The 17,312-nt window shown below is 44.7% G+C and overlaps 1 long non-coding RNA gene across 1 annotated transcript; it reads left to right on the forward strand.

The window, feature by feature from the left end:
- Nucleotides 1-5,029: 5,029 nt before the first annotated feature.
- LOC137084120 (uncharacterized) lies at nt 5,030-16,994 on the forward strand. Its single transcript, XR_010906703.1, has 4 exons — nt 5,030-5,446; nt 6,009-6,047; nt 6,482-6,557; nt 16,688-16,994. It is a non-coding gene; the product is annotated as an uncharacterized lncRNA (long non-coding RNA).
- Nucleotides 16,995-17,312: the final 318 nt, after the last annotated feature.

The raw sequence follows: 17,312 nt of genomic DNA on the forward strand, positions 1-17,312 counted from the left end.
CTTACCAACCGGTCTATGTCCCTAAGGTGCTGACCAATGTACTTGCCACAATAGGCCTTGCCTATTGTGTTGCAAGCATTCTGCCCTCATTCTCTCTGAGATCAAGACCAGGAAAAGTGGAACCTTGTGTGTCCAGTTAGGGCACTGGGTACTTATGTCCACAGAGCTGCTCTGTGGAGAAAATCTGATCAGTTGCTTGTCTGATTTGGGTCACCAAGAAGGGTCTTATAGGAGATGTGGTCCCTGGACTGTGCCTGGTCAATATCCTGGGACAGTGACAAATTATTTCCCCCCAGGCATATAAGATTGATTGGGTTTGTTTAGTCCATGTGTAAAAGGTCCTCAAGGGCAATATCATTAAAATCAACAGAGTAACAAAGTAAACGCAGGATGGCTACTGCTGGGTTCATTGTTGTCTAGTATTCTGTAACACATACTCCACTGGAGGCAAGTGTGAAGAATCCAAGTGCAGTCTTTATTAACTCAACATGTGAGCATAAATCCCATTAACGTAGACTTGACTATTAACCACGAACAAACTAAATAATGACTTGACTTGACTAGACACTCACCTAAACAGTGGGTTACCTCATTCAATATTAGACAGGGACACATGGCAAACAAGAGGGCTTAAATACACTGCGACTAATGACTGGACAAGGGAGACCTGTAATCACTGATTAAACAATGAACCAGATGCATGCCACAATAACACATGAGGGGATGGGAATCACATGACAAACCAAGATGTGGCAAGTTGAGCAACTAGAAGCCTGTATTAGACAAGAATGGGACAACATTCCTATTTCTAAACTTCAGCAACTTGTCTCCCCAGATGTTTGCAGACTGTTATAAGAAGAAGAGGGAATTCCACAGAATGGTAAACATGGCCTTGTCCCAACTTTTTTTTAAATGTGTTGATGCAATGACATTTAAAATCAACCTATTTACCCCTAAAATTATACATTTCTCAGTTTAAACATATGAAATGTCACCTATGTTGCATTCGGAATAAAACATTGACATTTGAATCTTCCACATAATTGCATTCTGTTTTTATTCACAATTTGTACAGTGTTCCCACTTTTTTGGAACCGGGTTTGTACAATAATGTGTATTCTGGGCAGTATGTGTATATCATGTGTGCTAAATGTTGCTCCTGGTACAGTCTGTGGAAACAAATTTCCTCTACTGAGGACAATAAAGAATAAATCTGAAATCTGAATTTGAGAAAGAACTGAAGGGCTTAAGTGGGATATTCTGCAAACAGTTGGATGGATGGAACTCAACTGGCCTAATTCTTCGGATATAAAGAAATGCAGCGACTCCAGAGTGAATGTGGCTGATCTCAATGTTCCCTTTTGAAAGGGAACTTGCACTTCGTCAATGATGCTATGGGCCTTAGACATGAAAGTGTCTGAAATGCAAATAGAATAACGGCAATCGTATTGGCTGGCAATAGCCTGTAACATCATCATATAAGGGGGCCTGGAGAACATGTCATCTTTTCGTCTTCAGGGACTGTTTGTTTTTAACATGATCACTGAATTATCTGGGTTAAAAAAAGGTAAGTGGCAAGTGACAAATATTTCAAGATGACACAACTTGTGCATTTATTGTTTGTGTGAAGAGCACGTGCGGGCAGTTCTTGAGGGATATGCCTGTGCTAACTATGAGCTTTTTCAATGTTCCCTCAGTTGGTCCTCTTTTCAAGGGAAGAGGGACAGGCATCTAGGCCCAGTAGTTCAGATCATGGGGCTTCCAGATGGAGCTTGCCGCAGAGATTGAGAGGGGTGTAAACCTCTCACGTTCTGTAGCAGCTAAAGAGAATGAGCTGCTGGAAGAGGATGTGTTGACACATCCTCTGATCCAGCAGCAAGTGCTCTACTGGCTGCTAGTCCAGGAGAGCAGGAGATGGCTTGTTAGGATGAAAATGGTGAGTCACCCAAAATCTCACAGCCTCCTTGCATAACGAGTGGTTCATTTCCGGCCATAACCCACCATCTCCTGTGAGCCTTTCATTCTTTTCAGATCTTCATTGTGAGATCAAGAAGGCATGCAATAACCCATATTTAGCTCGCATCCATTGGCATTGGTGGGCTAACTTTGCCGATGTTGAGGGAGTGGCCAAATAGGGTTGTGTGTCGATGCACCCAATTGATCTCCCTGCTGGGGGGAGGCACTGACACTGAAAGATCCACACTGCCTTCTAAGCCCCTTAAAATGACATCTCGCTTGAATGGCAGGGCATACATGGCAGTGGTTCAGGCTTATGCTTTATTGCACTCAATGGCATTATTTCAAGTTTACCAGGCTGATCTGTTAAAGGTGTTGGACCAGGGTCACGGTCCAAAAAGAAGAGCTGTCCCACACCACAAATCTCACTCTTTGGGCCAGTAAACAACTGCTGCCGTGATTGGTTGGTTGTTAGTGGTGGCCATGGTGGCCATGGAGAGGTTTATCATAGCCATTCATGGCATGCATTCCCCTCGGCATGGTGGCATAGGTATATCGTTCCCCATAGTGCCAGTGCAAGTTCCCTTTCGAAAAGAAAAGTCTGAGGCATTCCCCATTGTGTCATCAATGCAGTGTATTGTTCCCTGTTCTCAGGAAAGAGAGGTTACATACATAACCTGAGACGTTTATTTGGTCATTAAATTGCAAGGCGTAGACAGGTCTGTATGGATATGCACATAAATGTGAGAAAGAAAATTTAGTACAGCTTATATACAAACGATATCTGTTTGGTGTGATTTAATTCATAATATAGTTGTCATGATTCAACAGTGAGTGTGCCCCTGATTACTACCAGAGAGCACTCCCCTCCTGAATGTCACCCCATCAAAGACTACATTACCCATAATCATTTGCCCAGACTCATTAGCACTCACTATTTACACCTGGGTCTCATTACCTCTGCCTATATACACCATGTTCACTCTGTCATTCACGGCAGTCTTGTTTGTTGTAATACTGCATTTCTGAGTGTTTTACCTGGTGTTTTGGTTTTGGATTACTTGCCCGTCCCATGGATTACCAGGGGCCTATTGAGCAAAACTAGGATAAGGGATTAAGCTGGGATATCTTGGTGATCTTGTCATCTGTATGCAAAATTTAGTACACCGCTGTTGTGTAAACATACCCTGAAGGCACACTCACACCAAGAATAATAACGATAATGAAAGAAAACTGTATATTAGCAGATAAATTGAGCCAGGATCACCAAGATATCCCGGCTTAATCCCTTATTTGTGTGCAATAGTCCCCAGTTTGCCTGTCTCTCCTGTCCTGTTTGCCTTTTTGGACTGCTTGCCTGCACTGTAAAAAAAAACACGTAATTTTACGGTAATAGTCTGTATTTTTTTACAGACTTTTCCTGTTTTTTCATTATACAGTGAAATGCCTGTTGTTTTACAGATATTTGCTGTAATTTATATTTTGACTATTAAATTTACGGGAATTCCTTGTATTTTGGTATTACATCAAATTTCCGTTTTTTAAGAGGAAATTTCTGTATTTTTACATAAGTTTGATTAATATTTTACAGATTTTTTCTGTAAAAATAGAAAACAGGAAATTAATGTATACTGTAAAAAAACACGTAATTTTACGGTAATAGTCTGTATTTTTTTACAGACTTTTCCTGTTTTTTCATTATACAGTGAAATGCCTGTTGTTTTACAGATATTTGCTGTAATGTATATTTTGACTATTAAATTTACGGGAATTCCTTGTATTTTGGTATTCCATCAAATTTCCGTTTTTTAAGAGGAAATTTCTGTATTTTTACATAAGTTTGATTAATATTTTACAGATTTTTTCTGTAAAAATAGAAAACAGGAAATTAATGTATACTGTAAAAAAACACGTAATTTTACGGTAATAGTCTGTATTTTTTTACAGACTTTTCCTGTTTTTTCATTATACAGTGAAATGCCTGTTGTTTTACAGATATTTGCTGTAATGTATATTTTGACAATTAAATTTACGGGAATTCCTTGTATTTTGGTATTCCATCAAATTTCCGTTTTTTAAGAGGAAATTTCTGTATTTTTACATAAGTTTGATTAATATTTTACAGATTTTTTCTGTAAAAATAGAAAACAGGAAATTAATGTATACTGTAAAAAAAACGTAATTTTACGGTAATAGTCTGTATTTTTTTTTACAGAATTTTCCTGTTTTTTCACTATACAGTGAAATGCCTGTTGTTTTACAGATATTTGCTGTAATTTATATTCTGACTATTAAATTTACGGGAATTCCTTGTATTTTGGTATTACATCACATTTCCGTTTTTTAAGAGGAAATTTCTGTATTTTTACATAAGTTTGATTAATATTTTACAGATTTTTTTCTGTAAAAATAGAAAAAAGGAAATTAATGTATACTGTAAAAAAAACGTAATTTTACAGTAATAGTCTGTTTTTTTACAGAATTGTCCTGTTTTTTCATACAGTGAAATGCCTGTTGTTTTACAGATATTTGCTGTAATTTATATTTTGACTATTAAATTTACGGAAATTGCTTGTATTTTGGTATTACATCAATTTTCCGTTTTTAAGAGGAAATTTCTGTATTTTTACATAAGTTTGATTTATATTTTACAGATTTTTTTTTCTGTAAAAATAGAAAAAAGGAAATTAATGTATAGAAATATATATATATATATATATATATATATATATATATATATATATATATATATATATATATATATATATATATATATATATATATATAATTATATATTTAGTTTTTCACATAAACACTGGAATTGGCCTACATATGCAAATGTATCAACACTTCAGAAATAGTATTTTTATATTATATAGTTTAATATTTGTATAATATTTTATAATTAATAAAACACATTTTAATACATTCAAAAATAATGTATATTTACATAACATTAATTAATAGATGAGTATATATGTAGCCTACCTTTTATAGAAATGAAAAAAAAGGTTTATGGAATTTGTCTTTTAGTTTAATTATTTGCTTTTTAAATAATTATAAGATTATTTAATAATATAATAATGTGTGTATGCACGTCATTTCGTGTTTGCGTAAAAGAGCTGGTAAATCGGGTAAATCAGTCTTTGAAGTTAACAGACTTCCATCACTACTGCAACTGATCACATCTTGTTCCGCTTGTCAAAAGTAAGCCTATGTCTGCTGCGTTTGGTGTTTTATTACGCATTTATTTTCATAATATCGTAAAATAAAATAATATAATAACACTTTCTTACTTTAAGTACGATGATATTTAAATGACAGTCATAAAGATTTTAAATATTCGAACCGAAGGAATTCCCGCCTTGGCGCAAGGATACATTCCCTTCTAAGCACACAGTGGGGCAACTGCGCGTGCGACAGGATTCACTTGACCTTCAGCTTTGCCGTGGCCCGTCAATCTTGGATGATGTGAGGCGCAAATAAACAGGTAAAGTGCATGTATTTTAATTTAAAAAAAAAAATGTTTTACCGCTTTGAATCGTGTTGACTGTGTTTATATTAAACTTGGGCTCAGCCCGTTAACGTAATGATTTAAATTCTTTATAACGTTAATGTTTAAACTTTATAATGTTAAGGCTTCAGGTGATGGTTCCGTGTAACGTTAGTTTTGTATCTTAACTTACTTTATAGTTTTAGTTTTAGCTTTCTGTTGCATTTTGTTACCAAATGCTATTTTTCCGTCGTCTAAAAGCTCAAAAATGGCGTCGACGAAATAGGGCGATTTTTTATTTTATTTTACCGTCGACGGCTGTTTGGCAATAAGTTTACCTCAGGTGAAAAACGGCATTTTTTAAGCTTAGACGACGCATACATCCGACTATATAACTTACAAGTAGTCAGTTTTAGACGTCGTCTAAGCTCAAAAATGCAGTTTTTCACCTAAGGGAAAAATTATTTGACAAAAAGCCGTCAACGGAAAAAATCTCGCTGTTTCGTCGACATGTCCCATACACTTAACGTTACACGCTTGTTTTTGTCTCTCCCTGTAGATAAGTTGAGAGCTGCCAGAGTCAAGATCAGGAAGAAAGGTGATCGTTGTTGCACCATGTAAATATGTTTGCAGATTACACTTGTAATAGTTGTAGTGTTTCAGTGAAAACTCTAAAAGGTTATGTAACGTTAACATCAAGCACTACACAGAAATGAGCCACATTACCTAACTTATATGCATGTTGCATGTCATGCTTCAGAAATTACAGCGCGTAGGCAGTCATCTTCATCAATAAGTCTCTGAAAAAATACTATGGCTGCATGGATCTGCTTGGTTACAAATATTCTTAAAATATCTTCCTTTGTGTTCAGGAATAATTAATGACTGAATTTTTGTATTAACTAACCCTTAATAAGAAAATAAGCAATCAATTAAGCAATCAATTCTTTGTTTATATGATTTTACCGGATGTGTATTACTCTTGCAAAATATATTACTCATTATGAGTCTTGTATTATGTGCTTTATTAAGGTCAAAGTGATGTCTGATAGCCCTTCAAGCAACTCAAATGCAGCCTGTGGCATTCTTGATAGAATGTCCCTTTCTGGTGAGTACATGGTGTACTATATAGTCATTTTTGGGAAATTATGATGTCATAATACATTTATTGTATTAATTTATACAATTTACATTCATTGCATTTATATGTAAAGAATTTGTAGGGTCCGCATCCTCACTTACACTCACACGCGCATCCTCACAAACACGCGCATCCTGACAAACACTCACACGCGTATTCTCACAAACACTCACACGCGCATCCTCACAAACACGCGCATCCTGACAAACACTCACACGCGTATCCTCACATACACTCACACGCGTATCCTCACATACACTCACACGCGTATCCTCACATACACTCACACGCCCATCCTCACATACACTCACACGCGTATCCTCACATACACTCACACGCGCATCCTCACATACACTCACACGCGTATCCTCACATACACTCTCACGCGGATCCTCACATACACTCTCACGCGCATCCTCACATACACTCTCACGCGCATCCTCACATACACTCTCACGCGCATCCTCACATACACACTCACATGCGCATCCTCACATACACACTCACACGCGCATCCTCACATACACTCTCACGCGCATCCTCACATACACACTCTCACGCGCATCCTCACATACACTCTCACGCGCATCCTCACATACACTCTCACGCGCATCCTCACATACACTCTCACGCGCATCCTCACATACACTCACGCGCATCCTCACATACACTCTCACGCGCATCCTCACATACACTCTCACGCGCATCCTCACATACACACTCACACGCGCATCCTCACATACACACTCACACGCGCATCCTCACATACACACTCACACGCGCATCCTCACATACACACTCTCACGCGCATCCTCACATACACACTCTCACGCGCATCCTCACATACACACTCTCACGCGCATCCTCACATACACTCTCACGCGCATCCTCACATACACACTCACGCGCATCCTCACATACACACTCACACGCGCATCCTCACATACACACTCACACGCGCATCCTCACATACACACTCACACGCGCATCCTCACATACACACTCACACGCGCATCCTCATACACACTCACACGCGCATCCTCACATACACACTCACGCGCATCCTCACATACACACTCACGCGCATCCTCACATACACACTCACGCGCATCCTCACATACACACTCACACGCATCCTCACATACACACTCACACGCGCATCCTCACATACACACTCACGCGCATCCTCACTTACACTCACACGCGCATCCTCACATACACACTCACGCGCATCCTCACATACACTCTCACGCGCATCCTCACATACACTCTCACGCGCATCCTCGCATACACACTCAAATGCGCATCCTCGCATACACACTCACGCGCATCCTCGCATACACACTCAGGCGCATCCTCGCATACACACTCAGGCGCATCCTCGCATACACACTCACGCGCATCCTCGCATACACACTCACGCGCATCCTCGCATACACACTCACGCGCATCCTCGCATACACACTCACGCGCATCCTCACATACACACTCACGCGCATCCTCACATACACACTCACGCGCATCCTCACATACACACTCACGCGCATCCTCACTTACACTCACGCGCATCCTCACTTAAACTCACCCGCATCCTCACATACACTCTCACGCGCATCCTCACATACACTCACGCGCGCATCCTCACTTACACTCACGCGCATCCTCACATACACTCACGCGCATCCTCACATACACTCACGCGCATCCTCACATACACTCACGCGCATCCTCACATACACTCACCCGCATCCTCACATACACTCACGCGCGCATCCTCACATACACTCACGCGCATCCTCACTTAGACTCGCGCATCCTCACATACACTCACGCGCGCATCCTCACATACACTCACGCGCGCATCCTCACATACACTCACGCGCACATCCTCACATACACTCACGCGCGCATCCTCACATACACTCACGCGCGCATCCTCACTTAGACTCACGCGCGCATCCACACTTAGACTCTTGCATCCTCGCATACACTCTCACACGCATCCTCACTTAGACTCGCACATCCTCACTTAGACTCATGCGCGCATCCACACTTAGACTCTTGCATCCTCGCATACACTCTCACGCGCATCCTCACTTAGACTCGCACATCCTCACTTAGACTCACATGCATCCTCACTTACACTGACGCGCGGATCCTCACTTACACTCACGCGCATCCTCACATACACTCACACGCGCATCCTCACATACACTCACACGCGCATCCTCACTTACTCACGCACATCCTCACTTACGCTCACGCGCATCCTCACTTACACTCATACGCATCCTCACTTAAACTCACGCGCATCCTCACTTACACTCACGCGCATCCTTACTTAGACTCACGCGCATCTTCACTTATGCTGCGTTCACACCGCACGCGAATGACGCAAATATATTGCGGTATTCGCGCGAAGATGGACGCGTGAACAATTTGAATCCATTCGCGCGTGAAATTCGCTTCATTCGCGTGTGACATTCACTACACAACAGACGTGAATTTGCGTCATGGGAGGGGGTTCTGCCAGGCAGCGGCAGTCGGCAGAAGGACTAGCCGAGTTAAGGCTGCTCTCACCGAGGTTGATGAGCGCTGAGCTCCGGTGATCGCCTGGGTCTCACACCTCTGAAAACGTCTCGGGTTATGTATATAACCCTTGTTCCCTGAGAGGGAACGAGCACTGCGTCGAAACGACGAATTGGGGGATGCTCCCTAAGCATAACCGCATCTGAAGTATGAATGAAACCTGTCCAATCCTGATTGGTGCAACGTCATGACGTAGATGTGACGGCATCACCGGAAGCTATAAAGGGATGTCCGGCGCATAGTAGCGTCAATTATCGCGATGAAGCAGAACGCTCTCAGGCGATACGCGGTGTGGCGACGAGACGCAGTGCTCGTTCCCTCTCAGGGAACAAGGGTTATATACATAACCCGAGACGTTCCCTATATCGAGGGAACTTCGCACTGCGTCGAAACGACGAATTGGGGAACGAGTACCCACTATGCCACACCAAGGGTACGCCTGCCCTAATGTGAAGCTGGAACCCAGGCACAATTAGGACTGGAGCACCCTGGCGCCGGGAGTCGCAGGGAGGTGAAGACTGTAAAATCGAATAAAAGTATGTTGAGTGGCCCAACCGGCCGCCTCACAGATATCCTGCATTGGAACGCCCGAAAGAAGAGCCACCGAGGAGCCCATGCCCCTGGTGGAATGTGCCCTTACGGCTATAGGTGAAGGCAGACCGCGCACCTGATATGCCGAGGCAATCGCCTGCACTATCCAGTTACTTATAGTGGGAGTAGCTGCAGGCAACCCCTTCTTAGGCGGACCAAAACATACTAAAAGTTGTTCAGATTTCCTCCACTGTGCTGACCTCTCAATATATATTCTAAGAGCCCTGACGGGGCACAATAGAAAAAGTCTCCCTTCTTCCGCCGTCACATGAGGCGGAGGATGGAAAGCCTGTAGAACTAAAGATCTGACCACACTAGAAGGCACCTTAGGCACGTAGCCCGGTCTAGGGTGCAGGATAGCTTTTACTCCCCCGGGGGCAAACTCCAGGCAAGTCGGCGTAATAGCCAAGGCCTGAAGATCCCCCACTCTCCTCAGAGATGTAATAGCCAAAAGGAAAGCTACCTTAAGGGTCAGAAACTTAGGTTCAACTGTTTCTAGTGGCTCAAAGGGAGCCTCAGCCAGTCCTTCGAGAACCACCGCCAGATCCCAGGAAGGAACCCTGGTCCTGACTACAGGCCTCATCCTCCTAGCCCCGCGGAGGAATCGTACAACCAATTGGTGCCTACCCAACTGCCCATCACCCAGAGGAGTGTGGAAAGCCCCAATGGCAGCCACGTACACCTTGAGTGTAGACGGGGTAAGCCCTGCAGAGAAACGATCTTGGAGGAACTCCAGCACTGAAGCCACCGGGCAGTTAACTGGATCCACCTCACGTTCTCTACACCAAGTGACGAAGACATTCCACTTGAGGCTGTACAATCTCCTAGTTGATGGAGCCCTAGAGCTGAGTAAGGTCTCTATAACGTCTGCTGGTAGTCCCGCCTCCTGGTACCTGGCCCCCTCAGGGGCCAGACCCACAGGCTCCATATTTCTGGCCGGGGGTGAAATATTGTGCCCCCCGCCTGTGACAGAAGGTCCCTCCTCAGAGGGACCTGCCACGGGTGACCCACCAGCAGAGCTATGATGTCTGAGAACCATACTCGAGTCGGCCAACGAGGAGCCACCAAAAGAAGACTGACTCCCTGCTGCCGAACTCTCTCCAGGACCCCGGGGAGCAGAGCGATCGGGGGAAATGCATACAGACGCAGCCTCGGCCACGTCTGTACCATGGCGTCCAGCCCCAATGGGGCTGGATGAGTGAGGGAGAACCACAGCGGACAGTGGGACGTCTCTCGAGACGCGAAGAGATCCACTTCCACTGGGCCGAACCTTTCGCATATCTGCTCCACCACCTCTGGGTGGAGCCGCCACTCCCCGGGCCTCAGCCCCTGCCTCGACAGTATGTCTGCCCCCTGATTTTGTATCCCTGGGATGTACATAGCCCTGAGTGATAACAATTTCTCCTGTGACCAGAGGAGGATGAGATGCGCCAGTCTGCACAGAGGGCGCGACCTCAACCCCCCCTGGCGGTTCAAATACGCCACGACTGCCATATTGTCTGAGCGGACCAGAACGTGGTGTCCGCGGAGATCCGGGAAAAAACTCCTCAGAGCTTTGTAGACCGCCATCATCTCCAGACAGTTTATGTGCCAGGAGGAATGACGGTCCTCCCACGGACCTCTCGCAAAGCGGCCTTCCATGACCGCGCCCCAACCAGTGAGGGATGCATCTGTTGAAACGGTCTTCCGGCAACACGATGCTCCCAGCACTGGTCCCTGGGACAGAAACCAGACTTTCTTCCATATGACTAGAGCCCGAAGGCATTTGCGTGTAACTCTGATCATACGAAAAGGGTTCCCCCTGGGGGAGAACCCCCTGGTCTTTAGCCACCACTGTAAAGCCCTCATGTGTAACAGGCCGAAGGGAATGACATTGGATGCTGCCGCTAGGTACCCTAATACTCTTTGAAAGTGCTTTACAGTGATATTCTGGCCTAGCTTTATTTTTGAGACTATCGCTAGAGTGGTCTCGATTCGTGCGGGAGATAGATGTGCCCGCATCGAAACCGAGTCCCATATTACCCCCAGAAAACTCGTTTTCTGGGCCGGCTGTAACACACTCTTCTTCGAATTGAGTCTCAACCCCAAGCACTGGATGTGTGACAGAACTACATCTCGATGTTGAACTGCCATCTCGTACGACTGCGCCAGGATTAGCCAGTCGTCGATATAATTCAGCACACGGATGCCCTGCAGTCTCAATGGAGCCAGAGCTGCATCCATGCACTTCGTGAACGTGCGAGGGGAAAGAGCTAGACCGAACGGAAGTACACGATATTGGTATGCTTCGCCCCCAAAAGCGAACCTCAGAAACTTCCTGTGGCATGGAAGGATGGATATATGGAAATAGGCGTCTTTTAAATCTATCGTGACGAACCAGTCCTTGGGCTGGATCTGACTCACGATGGCAGAGATAGTCAACATTTTGAACCTGAATCTCCTCAGAGACCGGTTCAGATACCTCAGATCTAAAATCGGCCGTAGCCCTCCATCCTTTTTTGGAACTATAAAGTACCGGCTGTAGAACCCGGCATCCCTCTCCGACATCGGAACCTTTTCTATGGCTCCTCTCGCCAGCAAGGATTTTACTTCTAGTTCCATTACCCGAACCCGCTGTGGCACCACTGCAGTCCATGTCACCCCATTGAACTTTGGAGGGGGGTGATCGAACTGCAGTCTGTACCCTGTCTCTACAGTACGCAGGACCCATTTTGATATATTCGGAAGGCATTTCCATGCGCCGAGATAATCTACTAAGGGAATCAGCCTCTCGAGGCTGACCTCGGGTGTTATTTGAATCTCGTCCCCAGCCCCCTGAAGCGGAGCCCCGGCAGGGAGCAGCTGGAGTCGATATTCGGTGTGTGGGGACAAGCGCTGTTCCGTCGCAGGTCTTTTTTGAGGCGACTGGGACAGCACCTGTCCCAGGGAAAACGATGTGGCCCGAAGCGTCAGTGACGGCGGGATTACCACATCGTTTTCCCCCGAGCGCCGCGCGGAGAACAACCTCGGTTGCGTCCGCGCGGGGGGGACCGCTCTTAAAGGTCCAGCCGATGCTAGGACCTTTTTGCAGCAGCCTTCTTAGCCAGAATGACGTTCCTCAGATCGCCCTTCGGCCTCGAAGGCTGCTGCTGTTGTTGTTGAGAGCGCCGCCTTTTTTGCCAAGCTCCCGGAGGAGGGGCTCGAAAAGCGACGCTCTCCTTCTGCACCTGTCTGTGCGAGGAGCTAGTGGACGGCTGAGGCTGCCCGCTTTGGGCAGCCTTCCCCTTAGAGCGACGAGGGAGAAACTGCCGAAAAGCTGCTGACTGTTTTTTCGCCTCCTGAAATCTGTCGACGACGTTATTAACGGCGTCGCCGAACAGACCAGAAGGCGAAATCGGGGCATCAAGGAGAAAGGTTTTATCCCTCTCCTTCATCCCCGATAAATTCAACCATAAGTGTCTCTCCACAGTCACCATAGATGCCATGGAGCGGCCGATGGCACGGGCCGTCTCCTTGGTGATGCGGAGAGACAGGTCAGCAGCTTTACGGAGCTCTAAAATGTCTTCAGGGGAGGGACCCTCTCCCTCATCTAGCTCTTTGAGGAGGTCGGCCTGGTATGCCTGCAAAATAGATAATGTATGCAGGGAACTACCAGCCCGCCCAGCCGCCATATATGCCCTGCCCACCAACGCAGATGTATCACGGCATGGCTTGGTGGGCAGTGCCGGGGCTTTAAGGGACGATGCCGATTCGGGCGAAAGATAGCTCGCGAGAGCATCTTCCACCCGCGGCATCGTCCCATAACCAGCCTCGCGCGCCCCCAGTACGTTAGAATAATCCAGTACCGGGGGGTTGGAAACACGCGCTGAATAAGGCTTATTCCAGGACCTGCTCAACTCGTTGTGCAGGTCCGGGAAAAATGGTAAGCCCCGGCGAGGTGTTGGAGCCCGGCGAGAGAGAAAGCGGTCATCCAGCCTGCTGGGTGGCTGGATCTCCTGCCTCTCTTGTGGCCATTCAATATTTAATTTGGCCACAGCACGGGTCAACACCTCCACTAACTCCTCATTGACGGGTGGATGAAGTGGCGACAATATATCTTCATCCCCCGCCTCGATGTCGAACTCATCTGGCTCCTCAGAACCAGAGAGCACGAGCATCGGACCGCCCACCCCGGGGGAAGAAGCCGCAGCGCGGGCTTCCACACGGGGAGGACGGTCATCTGGACTGTCAGCGGATGATTGAGAAAGTGCCTCGGCAGTCTCAATCTCCGCTGACAAATCCAGTTGTGAACCCCATGATCTGTGACGCCGAGCCGCCTCAGCGACTGCGGGTCCCGAACCACGGGGTTCACGGGGCTGACCGCCGTCATTAAAAATGGCCAGCCGCGAGCGAAGCACCTTGAGTGTGAGCTTCTCACAATGCTCACAAGCGGCTCCCTCGAGAGCCGCTGTGGCATGCTGCACACCCAAACATAGAACACAAAGCGAGTGTGTGTCCGTGCCTGACATAAATCGAGGACACGGAGGCACACACCGCCTGAACTCAGTGCTCTTAGTCGCCATTTGTACTCTATATATATTTAATTTACTTTGCTAGAAAGACGTACAACAGTAAATAGACAGGACAATATACACAGAGCGTTATGCTGAAGAGCGATAACTGACACTACTATGCGCCGGACATCCCTTTATAGCTTCCGGTGATGCCGTCACATCTACGTCATGACGTTGCACCAATCAGGATTGGACAGGTTTCATTCATACTTCAGATGCGGTTATGCTTAGGGAGCATCCCCCAATTCGTCGTTTCGACGCAGTGCGAAGTTCCCTCGATATAGGGAACACCAGATCAAATTTTCAAATAGGAGCTCTCTTAATAAATAAATCACATATTTGAGCTTTAAACAACTACATTCTCACCTGAACAACTATTAAAACTACATTTTGTGACACAATACAGCAGTATTTTTAAATTACTCTGGCCTCAGGGTTTCCCCAATGGGTTTCCCATCCGTCACTTCACCACGTGACAGCAGTAAGCAGGCTCCTCATTGGTTAACGCGGCGCGAATATCCACCAAAGCAACGTGCTGAAACCTCACCTAAACCCAGTTAATTCAAAACGATTTATTAAAATATTGTTTTCATTAATGTTATGTAATGTGACAGTCCCAATCAAAGTTATTATTAGTCGTGCGTTGCTGTTTGAACTGCGCGAGCTGAAGCCGATGCGCTGAATCAACACTGGTAAGTTACACTGAAACTTTGCTAGCACGTTAAGTCAACAAAAAGCTTCCTATATGAGATTAATCAGATTAATATAAAGTTAACAAAATGTTACAAATTATATATCTTCACAAAATGATGCGAATGGACAAGTGAACTTGAATTGAGTTGCTGATATTCATATGCAGAATGGGAGACGCGTGGCGTTCACGCGCTCTAGGAACAACGCTCTGAACACGGCACCTAAACCCGATGACTTTACAGCCATTTATTAAAATTGTGTTCTCATTTGTTATATAATATGACTGTCCCAATCATCGTTATTATGCATTGCTCTGTATGCGCTAAAGCCGAAGCACTGAATGAAAACCAGCCATCACTGACTGAAGCCATTTGTTAGTGCGTTTTATTTCGCTGAAAGAAACGCATCCTATATGATTGATCACATATATAACGTTACAAAATAAATGTAATATTACAAATTACTTCAGCACAATCTGATGCGAATGCACAAGTGAACTTGAACTAAGTTACATGCGTTAGTCAGAATGCGTGACTCATGTTGTGCATGCGCTCTTCCTGGATCAACGTAATGAAACACACGGCAAATAAACCCAAATACTTAAAAATCACAATGTTTTATTACAATAGTGTTCTCATTAATGTTGTGTAATATGACAGTCCCAATCAGTCATTATTAGTGCTGTTGGAGCTGCACGCTGAAGCTGATCACCGCCACGCTTTTACTACCGCTCACCTCTAACGTAATTATTAACCAAATGCATCCTTATGAGATAAATCAGCTAAAGATAGGCCTGAACAAAATAAACACAATATTACAACTTACATTTGCGCAAAACAAAAGGCTGCGAATGCACATGCAAGCTTGCAGTCATGATGAAGGTGTAACTCCAGCTGTAAAATGGTTCCAAATAGAACTCGGGCGCGCTCGCATCATTTTTCCTCCCGTTTCCTCACGCATGCGCATGACCCTGCTTAATCGTTGATCGATAAGTCTTATCGATCAAATGTCTTATCGACAATTAATCGGATCATCGATTAATCGTTGACATCCCTAGTGTGAACGCAGCATTAAGGGGGTCGCACACCGGACCCGGAGCTCGGCGGCGCGCCTTGTCTTTAAAATTCGAACACATTGTTTTCAATGAGTGTACGCACACCGGTGGCGTCATTCGGCCTTCTAAATCCTGCCGCGCCACAGAGCGCCATTTCAAGGCTTTATATTAAAAGTATATTATCGTTAAGGTATACTGATTTCAACCTTTGCTACAAGACAAATTTGTTTTACATTCTGAGTTCAACAGCTTGAATAAAGTCTAAACATATTTTGGGGAAATGTATAATAAACGTAGCCTTTTAAAATGTGCGCGTCTGGTGTGCGATACCTGAGACGCTGCGCGGTGCGCCGGCGAGCTCCGCGTCCGGTGTGCGACCCCCTTTAGACTCACGCGCATCCTCACATACACTCACACGCGCATCCTCACTTAGACTCGCGCATCCTCACTTACACTCATACGCATCCTCACTTACTCACGCGCATCCTCACACTCACGCGCATCCTCACACTCACGCGCATCCTCACTTACACTCACACGCATCCTCACATACACTCACATGCGCATCCTCACTTAGACTCGCGCATCCTCACATACACTCAATGATTTATTACTGAGGTTTCTTTTCTCTCTCACAGATGCCTTTTCAAGATAAACCCTGAGACGGGATCAAAAGTCGAGATAGAAGAACACGTCAAGAAAGGAACTGGCAGTCAGTCTAAAGGTTCTTTCGTTGATGAGCAGAATTGTGGATTATGGATGGATGGAGTAAAAACTTTCGTAAGCGTGTCAAATCTCTCTTTATTACCATAGAGAAATTCTTGAGTGTTACAGACTTTTTCGTGATTTAATTATTTTATTTTCATGACTCATCTGTTGATGAGACAAATCCACTTTTTCGTCATATATGTGTATAACAAATTGCTATTGTACAATATCTTACATTGTTGCAGTTATTATTAAAAAAAAAATATTTATGTTATGTAACATATTATGTTATGAACTAATTGTTATATTGTTAAAGTGTTGAAGTCATGAACTAATTTTATTATTGGTATGCTGCTTTGTTTTTTTTATATTTTTGCAGTTATGATATAACTTTGTATATATAATGTGGTCATTATGAACAAACTATATTGTGATCACATTACTATTTTAAAACAACCTTAAAGTTCATTTTTTTAAATAAAAACTACAAAAACAATCTTTTGCACTCTAGGGTGGTTATTTGAGTTGTAGTAATGTCCAATCTAATTGGTAATT

The sequence above is a fragment of the Pseudorasbora parva genome, chromosome 1, assembly GCF_024679245.1.
Source record: "Pseudorasbora parva isolate DD20220531a chromosome 1, ASM2467924v1, whole genome shotgun sequence".
NCBI lineage: Eukaryota > Metazoa > Chordata > Actinopteri > Cypriniformes > Gobionidae > Pseudorasbora > Pseudorasbora parva.